The following is a 13,428-nucleotide window of genomic DNA, read 5'->3' as shown; positions in this document are numbered from 1 at the left end:
GCTTTTATTCAAAAGCTTTTATTTCAGCTTTTATTCAGTTATTGCAGCCTGTTTGAGAGAGGTTTTATCAACTGGAACACTGCACTGAGGTTGGGTGCTGTGTACTGCCAGTTTCTAACCCAGTCTCCACAAAAAAGGATTTTTTTCTTTATGGAGCCACACGTGTCTGCCAGGCCACTCACCACAGCCCTGAAGGGGCTGAGTATTACCGGCGTGGTTGGATCCTGGTAACTGGACAGACTGAGACTGAGAAAACAAGACACAGCAACGGTTGGAAACTTATCAGAGTTAACAGGAGTGTGGATAGGAAACACAAAGCTTTACGCTTTATAAACAAGCGTAAACCCTGTGCTGTAGTAAAACATCCACTGGAGGGTGTGCGTGCACACAGAATTCAATTGATGCTTCCTACCCAGGAGGACAGCATTACTGAGAAAGGTACAAGGAGAGCTTTGTTTGCAATAAATGCAACAACGTATTTAGTATTGGAAAAAAAAATAATCATCGAGCACATTCAGCAGCCACGCAATTAAAACTTGAAGGAGGATAACCTACCTGAAAACCACAGTTACCAACCTATAACATAGGCAAGTTCTAATCATCTTAAAAACAGGGATTTAGCAGCCTAAAAAGAGCAGCATAAAGAAACTGTATTCCAGTTCAGCAATTTCAGAGTCACATTGAAAGGGATTACAGAGAAGAGCTGAATTCTACTTACGCTTAAGCACTCTTAGGACGGGGTCATTAAACTTTACTTTTCCTTTCGTATTTCTGCAAAGAGCTTGATCTGTACTCAAGCTTTGGGTTCTAGAAGCTCTTTCCAGGCTTACTCTTAGAACAATTATTCTCCCTGGATAAAATAGGTTGTTTCATAAGATAACATGCAACTTTTAAAAGGAAAACACAAGACCTACTGTATGTGGTTTAAGTGCCATTCTTTATTTACCAGCATCTCCCATCTATTCTGTGTAGGCATTCACGCTTCAACATGCACCGGCTCCAGAGTGAACCAACTCTCTTCTTCCTATTCATGACCCAGAACAATGGATTAGTGATCATCCTGAACCCTGATAAGAAATAGTTTACATCTATTTCATAATTTAGTAAATAATTATTTTAAAATTATTTCACTTGCATCTTCCTCTTTTTAATCTTTTATCACAGAGAAAGACCATGTTATCCAAAACCAGATCCAAGCTGCCCATAACAAAATCCCTAGGCCATGCCAGGCAAATCAGGAGAAAGGCCAACAAAAGCATGAGTCCTTAGACAGCCCTTCCTTTTTCTAGACTACACGCTTCCAGGATTTCCACTGCATCTGGGCTTTTTATTGGTACAGAGATGGGAAAAAGAATTAGATTAGCATTGTTACCTCCCAGTTCTGTAATGACTCTCAAAGAATTTGGGAGGTATTTCTTGATGTCAAGAGCTGGGGCATAATGGGATCACATTTCATTTTGCATCCATGTCCAGCATTTCTAGTTTTGGAGAGAAGCTTGAAGTTGTTCACATGTATAACAGTTTAAAGATGAGGCAAGTAAATCCACCACTTGGAGTCCAACTTTTGTCATGGTTTCAGCCCAGCCGGTAACAAAGGACCACGCAGCTGCTCCCTCACTCCTCCCACCCCCCTCCAGTGGGATGGGGGGAAGAATCGGAGGAGAGAAAAGGAAAAAATAAACCAAAAAAAAATGGAACCTCGAGGGCTGAGATAAGGGCAGTTTACTGGGACAACACACACACACAAAAAAAGAAGTTACAACAACAACGGTACTAATAAAAGAATATGCAAAAGGAATGATGCACAGTGCAACTGCTCACCACCCGGAACCCGACGCTCCGTCACTTCCCCCACCGAAAGTCGAGAGTGCTCCCCCCGGCCCACTTACCATTTATATACTGAGCATGATGTCTCATGGTATGGAATAGCTCCTTGGCTAGTTCAGGTCAGCTTCCCCAGCTATGCCCCCCCACCTCCCAGGTTCCTGTAAAAATTAACTCTATCCCAGCTGAACCCAGGACAACTTTTTAACACGATCTCAAGATTTTTGCAACAGCTTTCCAAGAAATACAACAAGGATTTAGGTGGAGGATGGTCTTTGGAAAACACAAGGGCTTTGTCAATAACAGTTGCACCATCAATATATGCTTCCTCTGTTTCTGAAGAGAGAAATCTTTCCTCTGCTCCAGGCCCTCACATAAATTCAGTCGTACTAAGCCAGTACAGTAAGACACCATAAAAATAGATGCAGTTTGATCCTCTAAACATTTCATAAATGGAATTTAGATTTTCATTACCTGCTACAAAAGACTTGGACCTCATGGCATGCCAAAGTGCAGTCTTGCTGTGGGTATCTCCATAGTTGTTCTATGCTACAGACAGACATTTTGTGACGAGGCAGGTTCCAAACTCTGCAAACTTTCTGAGATGTGTGGCTACAGGAAGCTTCCACTTACAGCCCCATGGACTCCATCGGAAGTTCAGTGCAGTCAATGGGGATCCTTCAGTGACCTCTCACTCTTACTAAATCCTAAGAACTAGAGTGCAGCAACAAGCACTTAGGCAGTCCTTCCTGTTTCTGAGAGCAATAGGTAGCATTTCCTGGACCCTAGTATTCTGTTTCAACTCCTATATTCACCAAAGCCATTTCCTAAAAAGTTTCAGTACACATGTTCTCACTGTCTTCCCATGACAGAATCTCCCTCTAATATCCATAGGTTTTTTTCCTAAAATGTTAAACAGGCACAGTTTCATATAGAACACTAGATATGAGGGAGCTAGGACACTACACAAAAATTATACTTCATTATTTCATTTTTTTCCACTGTTAAAAATCCTCATTCAAACTGCTTTCAAGCACTGTGTTCAGTAGTCCTACTGCACACCCGTAATCTCAGCTCTCGCCACAAGAATTGCACTGTACACCTGCTAGCACTCACTTGGCCATCTATTCCACTTTTTGTCATAGCAGCAGTTTGTGATGCTAATTAAAAACAAATTTACATATCTAAAACTATTTACGTTTCTTTTTTGACACAGCAGTAATTCACTCTTCTGCACAAATTAAAAGTCTTGCCTACCTGCGTCACTTTTCTTTTTAATCTTTTTCCTCAGCTCTCTGGTCACTCAGCCCTAAAACAAGCTCTGGAAATATTATCAAGAGATGTCATACTGCATGTTGTAAAGAGCATTTTCATGGTTTAAATAGACAACACCCTGATTTATTTCCTACTTAAATACTATGACCAGTTCACTGATAAAGTTCCAACTAGAATAATGTAAAAAAGCGATAACATGAGGAAAATCTGTTTAATTTCATCCAGGGTTCATTAGAAAATATTTAACTTTTACTGATTCTCACTGGTAGTATGACATCCTAAAAGCTGGCCCTGTTAAAGACTGAGGAATGGATGGACTTTTGTTCTTCTCAAGCTGCATGCAGTTTTAAAAAGGCCTGGGTCTCATGGTGTGGCAAGGAAAGGCTGATGTGAAGTCCACCCTGCAGGAGAAGCCCTGAAGTATCTCCACTCGCATGGTGAGATATTTCTACATGTTTAAGCAGCAAGACATTTCTCTTGAGCTTGTGTGAGGGAAAATGACACAAGTGTGAAAGAACAGCAAATGCTTTTCCAGAATAAGCTGGCGTGAAGTAGATGCCTGTGACTGTTCACTCAACTCCTGCCCAGATTTTGGGTAGCAGCTCATGCTAAGGCCTGCTGTATGCTGGCAGCAGCGCCATTGGGTCAAAGCGAGGGCAATGCATAGGTAGGACAGGTGCCCAGAAAGAGCTAAAAGGCCATGATGCAGCCATTATCACCTGCAGCTGGCTGTCTCCTGCAGCCATCATCTTTGCAGATTGATTGTCTGGCAGTTTCCTCAGAATCTGCTAACACTTTGAAATGGTATAGACCAAACTTCCAAGTGCAAAGGTATCAAAACATCAGCTTACCCAGAAAGCTCTTCAAGCAGATCCAACAGCAGCCGGACTGCTGAGGCTTTTGTGCTTCCTGGTGGGATACAGGGGACGCCCGCACTGTGACAGAGGAGGAAGGATAAGCACTCTCACTGTCGGCCAGGCAACTCTTTTGCTCATTGGTTGCACAAGTTACGAGTTATAAATTGTGAGTTGCGAGTTATGAATTAGAGAACTTGAGAGTGAGAAACCTCATGACTTTAAGCGATGAATTAGTGAATTCACATGTTTGACTAGACTGTGCAAAGGAGACTGAGCCCTTGTTTATTGTGTTTGTTTGCTTGTTTTCCTAATGTGCTCATAAAATAAAGTTTAATTTACAGAGTACAAGGTCCTCTAAATTTGAGGGATGCAAACGGTCTATGACAGTGCCAGCACCACAGTACCTCAGTATGCATCAGTGTGAGAAGTTGAAGTTTGTCTCCACATGCCATCTGTACCAAGTTGACAAGCTTGCCTTTTGTAAGGACATGACACTTGCACTCTTTCATGCAGTTCTTATTCCATCCAAATACTAACAACACATCAAAGTTGAAGTGAGGACTAGTTATTTTACTCTTCAGCATGATGAACAGGAAAGCAAAAACACAGTGCAAATTCCTGTTGACATGGTACAGATGGATCTCTACATACGCACAAAATTGACTATGAATGCACTTTCAGGCTCTCCTATCGAATATTTGGATCTCAGACTGTCCAGTCCAGAGCAGGTGCTGGCTTGAGAAGCTACTAGAGCAGCAGAATAGAGCTGTTTGGAAACTAATGCTGTTAAATGCTTCATGCTGTTCAAAGTTTGCCTCTCTCTGCAATTCATTACAAGCAGTGCTTCCTACAAAGAAAACAAAATAGAATATTTAATTATAAACTCATAACTTAGACCAGCCTAAGGCCACATATACCAATGCTCTGTTCAACAAACAGCTTGTGCACTGAACAGCATTGCTGGGTTTCACAATTTTACATTTGGATTATGTGCCCAGGAATTAGAATGAATATTAGATCAACTGCAAGAGCCAGCTCACACACAGGAAGGGCCAAGAAAATTACCAGAAACAATACAGAAACAACAACAACAGGACAGAAATGACACGTGTGAATCAGCATAACCAGTACCAAGCAGAAGAGAGAACTGTCACATCTGAGTGACTCATGAGATTTCACAGCAGATCTCTTCACAATGAAACAAGAGAATCACCTACTTTGATCTCCTTCAGAAAGGTTTTCTTATCAGGTATTAAAGGGTTAATGAGATAGTGATACATTACAGTAGAAACTGAGTTGTCCTGTGCAATGGACTAATCACTGACCTACCTTTTTTTACAGCCTAGGTTGTAGGAAAGCCAAACATGCAACTAAGCATTACTTGTGTGCAACAGTTTCCTTGCTATGTTTCTGTACCAGTCATGATGATCAGTTTCTGTACCAGTCATGATGATCAGAGTATCGCTCGGTCTGTTCCCTCTGTGTTTTAAAACAGGAAGCCAGTCACTTCACACATGGTACATTTACGATACATCCATGCAGATTCCTGGAAAAGAAGGGACACTGCAAGGAAGTGCAGCCCAGTATGGGAAAGGAGAGGCATATCAACAAAAGTGTCAATTACTTTCCAGACCACTGTGCTCTTAGCCCGCTGCAACTCCCATTGACCACAGTGAGACTGACAAATGACACGCTGCCTCTGCTGTCTGCCTTCACGTTCACAGCACATTTAGAAACCAGTTTCACAAGTTCGTTAATAGAACCTGGTGCAAGCCTGCAGTAAGCTCCTACCTCCCTGGTATCGTTCTTGTTTCTTATGCTTGGATTCTAACATTTTTCTCACCAAAGTAGGAAAAGCAAATGACAAAAAGGAATAATTTTTCAGAACTTTGTTTCAGTTGAACTTCTATTCCTGATACAGGTCTCACTAGCTCAGCCAATTTTTCTTAAATACTGCCCCCCCCCCCGCAACTGTTATAAATTATAAAACATGAGAATCTAAATCTTTCCTGCCATTCTTTTGTTTTTTACTTCCATTTTAGTTATGCTTAGGTACCTCTAACTCCCAATCAGAAACTCATTATTTAACAAAGTCATGCTAATGTCAATGAGCTTTAGATCAAACTTCTAATGTTCACAAAGCAATTAGAGAACTAATAATTTTGCCCTGCTTTGTAAGGTAAAAATCACATAGCTTTTAGCTGATTTAAAAATTCAAATTTCAGGCTAGTGCCACAGGCACCATCCTATTTAAGCATCTGGGAAAACATGCTTTTAAAGAAAAACTCCCCACTGAGGCACCAACAGCAAATCCATAGACTTCAGTGAAAACTTTCACACTGACTTTAATACACTTTGGACAAAGGCCATCTCTAGATTGAGGAGCTCTGTTACAAATGGTTCTGGCCACAGCTACCGGCTGACATAATTCAGCTGTGAAGGAGTTTGCAGCCTGAGAAAACTGACTTTGCTTGTTGGCAAAGCCTGAGAAGACGTGCCTTAAGGGAGGAAAATAGGAGTGCTTTGTGCCTCTGCCCTTCCTTCTTGCAGGAGAATGAAAAGTGGATGCTGGTAAGAGGAAATAGGGTGGCCAACATCCAACTAATTCCTTTTATTTTTCATGTCTTTGATGTACAATTTCAATGCAACTTCCTCCCCTTTCTGAAAGGCTCAGTAGATCCATGTTTATATGCACATATTCCAAAATGCTACTCAAAACTACTTCCTAGTTACATCTGATACCAGTGTGTGCCAGCTGGTAAGAAAAATCAGCAACATGCCTCCCAACCTAATGAAAAAGTCCAGCTGTTTTCTGCCCATCACCACTGTTTGCCTAGAACACGAGCTCAGCTCACACCTACCTGGAAGAGTCATACACTTCAGTAGACACATTATTTCTAGCAAACAGGGCGTATTAGGACTCCCATCCCTGCCTCATTATGCAAGGACCCTATAAACGATATAACTGGAAAGAATACCTTCTTCAAGGTCACAGCTGAGGACAGAGTGGTGGGAGCAGAAGCAGTGAGCTCCTTTTGCAGATGAGCTGGAAATAATTTCCAGTTCATCTAGGTCTCTCTTCTTTGTCCAGTGCCTTAAAGAACCAGATGATTTGCTTTCAAAAATCAAACTGGTGCATCTTTCTTTTGAGTTTTTTTTGTTTTCTTTTTTCCAAGTCAGATTGGGTGAAATTGATTATTAGAGGCACAGGAAATTTAGAGGCATTAGCTGATGCCCATGGGAACCATGCTATACATAACAAAACAGATATTCTTGATACTCTGGTGACTGGTAGAAGCTCTGATGATGCCATCATATTTTTTTGTTGCCACTAGGGAATTTAATGGTTGAACACTTGTTGCCAAAATTATTTGCAACTAGAATTCCTGGTGACAGTTACATCCCTGGGGATATTGCAGGGTGCATGTAAATATCTAGTTGAAGAGATAGATATACAACAAGCAGATCACTTACACAGTAGTATGCAAGTTGCATTTGGCTTCTAAGGGTCTCATCAGCAAGGAAACAGTCATTCAGAGCTACACAAAATCATACCCTGGAAGCCTTAAGACCTTATGTTATACCAAAGGCTGAGATGCAATGAGAGCAATTCTGGTAGACAGCATGGTGGTAGGAGTTTTCTGTCCCTTGTGTTTGGAAGGAAGGGTCAAACCTCAACAATCTGAATGCAAATCTTGCCTGCAAGCATGTTTTTTGCACTTCCCCCCCCCCCCCCCCAACAACCAGCTCCCACAAAACATTCAGTATAGGACAAACCATAACCAATGCATCATCATGCTCAGTCTTGTACAGCATTTCTCTTAAGAATCCTGCAGCACATGGCTCTACACCAGCTCCCAGGTGACACTATACCAGGATTAATTTTGACTTCCTGTAAGTATATGCTTGGAGAGTGGCTGAGGACCAATTGATCTGCAAAACTTATCTCCCCATGTGATAGCATATAATGAAAGTGCAGTAATGAATAATGGGTATAGTGGAAACAAAACTCTTAAGAGTACTTTCACATTTTTTCATTAATTTACCATATGGTTTTGTTGTACTTCACCTCTCTATGTCTGCTTACCTAACCTAAAATTACCATGAAACATGTATTGAGAAGCACTGAGAGGTTTCATTAACATTGGTCAAGTTATCTGAGATGTTTGAAGGAAATAGGCCAGAGGTGAAGCACTGTAACTAAGGGCTGCTTTTAGAGTATTTAGTGAAGTTTTGTCATCAGATGAGCTTTTGTATCCCAAGCAGATGTAGCAACAGGATCACTTCTCATGGGCAAATGGTGTTTAAGACATCCACAGTTGTCTAATTTTACTGAAATGGGATCTAGTGTTGTATTGCAAAAGAGAAAAGGAAGTCCTCAGGATCCACAGTGTGAGAAGCAATGTATGGTTGTTGTCATAACCTACCGCAGGTATCTCCCAATCTTCAGAAGGCAAGCTGTAATACCCTAAACCTAGGCTGGTAGAAGTTAAACCTGGAAAATTGCTAGTTGCATGGCTTGCTTTCCCAAGCCAGATCTCCACCTGAACAATCCTCCCATGATTAGAGCCTCCCCTGTCTATTTTGCTGTAGTGAAAAGTCCCACAGCAATTAAATTGTTTAAGGAAACAGGACACCCACTTACTATTTATGGGAATAGGACTAGGACTGTCATATTCCAAAAGGGGCTTTTCTGTTAGAGTGCTACAAAATCTAACATAAATAGAATTCTCTGGTCCAAAATACAAGTATTTCTAAATAAACACATTCCAATTATTCCTCCTAAGAGCTAAAAGCCTGACTGTGAAAGCATTCCAGACATGCTATAATTACAAGCCCTTCCCATTAAAATAAAAAACTCTGAGTAAAATAAAAAACAGCATCTGAACCAGCAACTCAGTTCCTGAAGTTATTCTTATTCAGTCAGGGTCCAGAGGCTCTTCTCATCTTTCTCAGGGATTCATGGGCATAAGGTATTGAGGACGGCAGCTTAGCAGGTCTCAAAAAAAAAAAGAAAAAAGAAAAAAAAAAATTATGAGAAATTAGGACACCCAGTTATATTAGGTAGGACAAAACATTCATAAGAGATCTAAATCCTTCTGCTTAAGGGTATAAGCCAAATATTAACTGCCTGCATGTTAGAGAAAAAGTCTACCCACCCTCTGGGCAAGTCATTCAATAAAGTGTGCACAGACATTCACTGACCTTCCTCCAAAGTAAGTAGCTTTGGCTTCTGATCAATAACTTATTTAGATGGACATTTGGGCCAATCGTAGATGCCAAAGTGTTCCACACCCAGCTTTCTGCACTCACCTTAATTCTACAAGCAAGAGAAGAGCAGAAATCTCTTTTCAACATTTAACATGGAGAATTTCACTACCACTAGATTTTGTTATTTGCAGCAAGAACTGGGCAGCCAGGGCACAGTGACTATTTGTTCCCTGCACTAATTGTGATTAATCTGTCCTTTTCCTTTTGTCCTTGTGCATCCTGTGTTAAGCTGTAGCCTGCTGCAGTTCTTTCCAATGTCACAATCGCTTCTAACATAAAATGAGACACCCTTCAATGCTATCTCTAGATACCAACACCTACCATAACATACTTGGCATACAATTCACATGGACAGTCTGTGTGTAGCTCCAGTCATTTGTGTTAGCTATTACAGCGCAGCTGAATGTACTAACATAGGCACAACGTTTTCATTCATGTAACTGGTTTGAGGGGGTTTTTTTTGTTTTCCTAGGCCATACCAGTCTGTCAAAGCAATTTAACCCTTCCCATACCCCCAAACACATGGATGGCCCAGTACCTTACACACTTTCATGGAAGGAGTGCCACTACAGGTTTCTGTGTGACTTCAGGCTTCCTGCACTCTACTTCTAGGATATGCTAAAGGTATCTATCTTCTGTGTCACAAGAGGAGTTCCTTTTGCAAGTTATTCACAGAGCATTCTAAAAATGCCACCAGAGCCACTGAGAAAGGGAACATAATCTGTTTAAGCTTATCTCACATTCCTGTACAGGATGTTTACATTTCCTTAAAACCAATTAAGCTGTTTAGGTGCACACATTCCTGCTGCATCTTTGCTTCTAGAAAAATTACTGAACATTTTAGAAAATAAGTCTGATCCCTTGAAATCAAGGGGGGAAATGGCATTTTGCCCAGCTTGAAAAAATCCTACATAAATCAGCTTCAAGCTCTTCTGGTTGTGCACCATCCTATGGAGCATAAAGGACACCACATAAGGATAATCATGGTTTTTGCAGAAGCGTTCTCACTACAGCTTCGTCACTGGCTAAGGATTCATGCTTCGGTGACTATCACTACTGTGAAGCCAAAGGAAAATGAAATTCTCAGAGCTAGATCAAGTGTGAGTAGGACAGCACAGTGAAATAGAAAGATGATGCAGCCTTACACACTCAACTTACCTCAAATCAGCAACAAGCTACTGACTGGGCCAGAATTTGTTCATGTAGGTAAGGCTGTGTTACTAAAGCTGAGTATCTAGGTTAGATGGCACTTCTCAACCAAGTGCATTTCATTTCCCCCTCTCCATGATACAAGACATTTTAGCTCACCTGGGGGAAAGAACACCCACAGAAGAATCACGTACACATATGCAATGTAACCTGCTGCGTCCAGTCTCCTGTGCAGTTCAAAGCCCAGGAAAGGACGGGAGCTGAGAATCTTCCTCCTGGCTACAGAACCCACTTTCTGTGGGGCGACAACCAGACACACAGCTTACTGCCTTGGGCTCTGATCCAACTAAGCCCAGAGCAAACAAGTGTTCACTTTTTTCTATCTCATCCCCAACAGCTGCCACATGTCCAGATATTTGTTCCTGCCACATCAGCAGGGGTTGTCAATGTTTCAGATGGAGTCGGAGTACAAAACTTAAGCTTCACAAGGCAGAGGTGAAGGATGAAAACAACCTAAGCAACCACGCTACAATACGAAAGAGAAAGCAGGGGGTGGGGGTGGGTTTAAATATAAATATACTTCCATTTTTCTGTCAAAAATCTGGTTTTAGAGGGCTGACATTAAAGGCAACGATAGTGAGCACTCCCACAGCCCGGGGGTGGGACTCACAATAGCCACTCAGAACAGCCACCACTCATGAGCAGAGCAGAAGGAATTTCGGGCGCGGCCAACCTGGACCTCTTCTGTGGCCACACCAGCGTTGCCCACCAGGACCCCCAGCCTGAGGGCTTCCACACCGCCGGGTGACACCGAGCAACTGCAGACCAAAGTCCGCTTGAGCCACACACCAAATTTCACGGCCGAGCTGTAACTTGCAGTAAGGTGGCCGGCCACAATACACAGCTGCCAGTGAGATAGATAAACTTCTGCCGTGGCTTTGCACTCTAAAAGCTCACTATCGCGTTATGAGGCTGACGAGAAAGACACGGGGACAGCTGTGGGACAGACGTGCCCCAGCCAGCGCTGCTTTTGACCCTCTCCCATCTCGCAGCGGCCGAGCTGAGAGGCTCCATAGCTGGCGCCGGGGGTTGGTCTCGCCTGCGAGGAGCCTCTCTGGCATGGCTGCGGCTGCCCCGGGCGACCTGGGTCTCAGCTCGGGTCACTCCCCGCCGCCGCAGCGCACGCCCGGGCTGAGGAGGAGTTTCTGAGAGGCCGCCCCCTCACAGCGCTCGCCTCAGCGCCTCTTCCCGCCCTTTCCCTTCCCCGGCTCTGCTTCTCGACCCGGGCCGCCACCAGCGCAGTCCCCGCCGCCGTCCCCAGGGCGCCGGGCCCTGCCCGAGGGGCCCCTGCCGTCCTCAGGGCGGCTGCAGCCGCCGAGCTGAAAGCTCCGCTCTGTGGCTGCGAGGTGCTGCTCCTGGGGAGGTGGGAGAGACGGCCGAGGGACATCGGCTGCCGGAAGGCCCTGGGGAGGTATTCCCGAGAGCCCCGCCGGCGCGGGCAGGGCCGGGGTGCGGAGCAGCCTCTCCCTGTGGTCGCCGGTGGGTCCCCCGGGAGTCAGGGGTGTGTGGTGCCTGGTGCTGGGGCAAACCGCAACATCGTCCGCTCTGGGTGGTGGGAGGGGGCCCGGGAGTCGGCGTTTACTGTACCCTGAACGTCCCTATCTCAGGCAGTGTAGCAAGGAGCTGTGCCTGAAGCGAGAGCGTGTCAGATGCTTTCCAGTTACAGGGTTTGATGCTTTTCAGCTTTTCCACTGTTAGGAAAATTCGCAACTGGCCTGTGCCGACCAAGGGGAGAGAGGCTGGGATGCAATGCATGTTATTACAAGGGTAATTACAATTACAAGGGTAATTAGAATTACAAGGGTAAATACTTATTCATGGGCATGACGTGTCCCAGCCAAACTGGGGCACCCCAAATGTGGTTTTGCACAGAGTTCTTAACGCCCTGCAAGCATTCAGGTACAATGTGATCGGACTAAGCACTAACACCCGCGCTACCAGTTGCTAATCATGGTCAAACTTTGCAAAGCGACTGTTTCTGCAGCATTCTTGCCGCTTGCCTATTGACCCCAGTGTTCCTGGAGTCAGTCTTGCTCAAGTTACTGACCTGTGATGCCAGACAATGCTGGGAGGCTTTTAAAGACTTGTCAGAAGGGCTGGGATGCTGGTGTTATCGTGGTTGACCAGGGTACTCTTTATCCTTGAGGGACAGCTCTGAGCTTCCACAAACCAAAGTCCTTCTTTCCAGGGCTGGGCTGTCCTTTATTTGTTTTAGTTCAGCATGAACAATACCTAAGTCTCCACAAAAATTCCACGATCTCATCACATCACAGTGTATCATGTGAACTTGATATATTTATTAACAAAGTTAATACACTTTCATACTATAAAGACTGTCTTTCATAATAGGTAGGGAAGGGAATTTTCATAACAGTTCCTCCTTTTCTTTTGACCGGGGTCACATTATATTATTCTAGTACTAAGTCAAGCACATAAGCTGATACAACACTGCATAAAATTACAAAGCAAAATAAGACAGCAAATACAACAATCAAAATTCTTTTAGTTCACAGTCCTATACCTAAGTCTGGGAGCCAAGAGGTTATCTTGGATTTTAAACTATTACTAGTAAGAAAAAACAAGCAGCATATTGTATGTAACAAAGACAATTATCTCTTGATGACACTCCAGTTTTAAGTAAGGATATAGTTCAGTCTATGTGCAAGTCACATTCCTTTGCACTTTCCTGTTGTTGAAATGTTATGCAAGATTAGCAAGTCCACGGTCGCTCCACTAACTCTGTGTGGGTTCCTGGATGCGGGTGAATCACTCTCTGCAGTGGTGGATGTTCCCTTGGTGGCAGGAGGGTTGCCTGGTTCCAGTTCTAGACCAGTCGCAGCTTTCAGGTGGGAGTGATGGATCAAAGTCAATTTTTTTCTTCCACCTTTACTGTTGAGAAAGGTTAGCAATACCAAAAATGGTTCCTCCCACGAGGGAGATGATAAGTTATCCTTTCTCTTGTGTACTTTTACCCAGATGCAATTCCCTAGAT

Source organism: Haliaeetus albicilla, chromosome 4 (genome assembly GCF_947461875.1).
Source record: "Haliaeetus albicilla chromosome 4, bHalAlb1.1, whole genome shotgun sequence".
In the NCBI taxonomy this organism is placed as follows: domain Eukaryota; kingdom Metazoa; phylum Chordata; class Aves; order Accipitriformes; family Accipitridae; genus Haliaeetus; species Haliaeetus albicilla.
Note: the sequence above shows the minus strand (reverse complement) of the source record.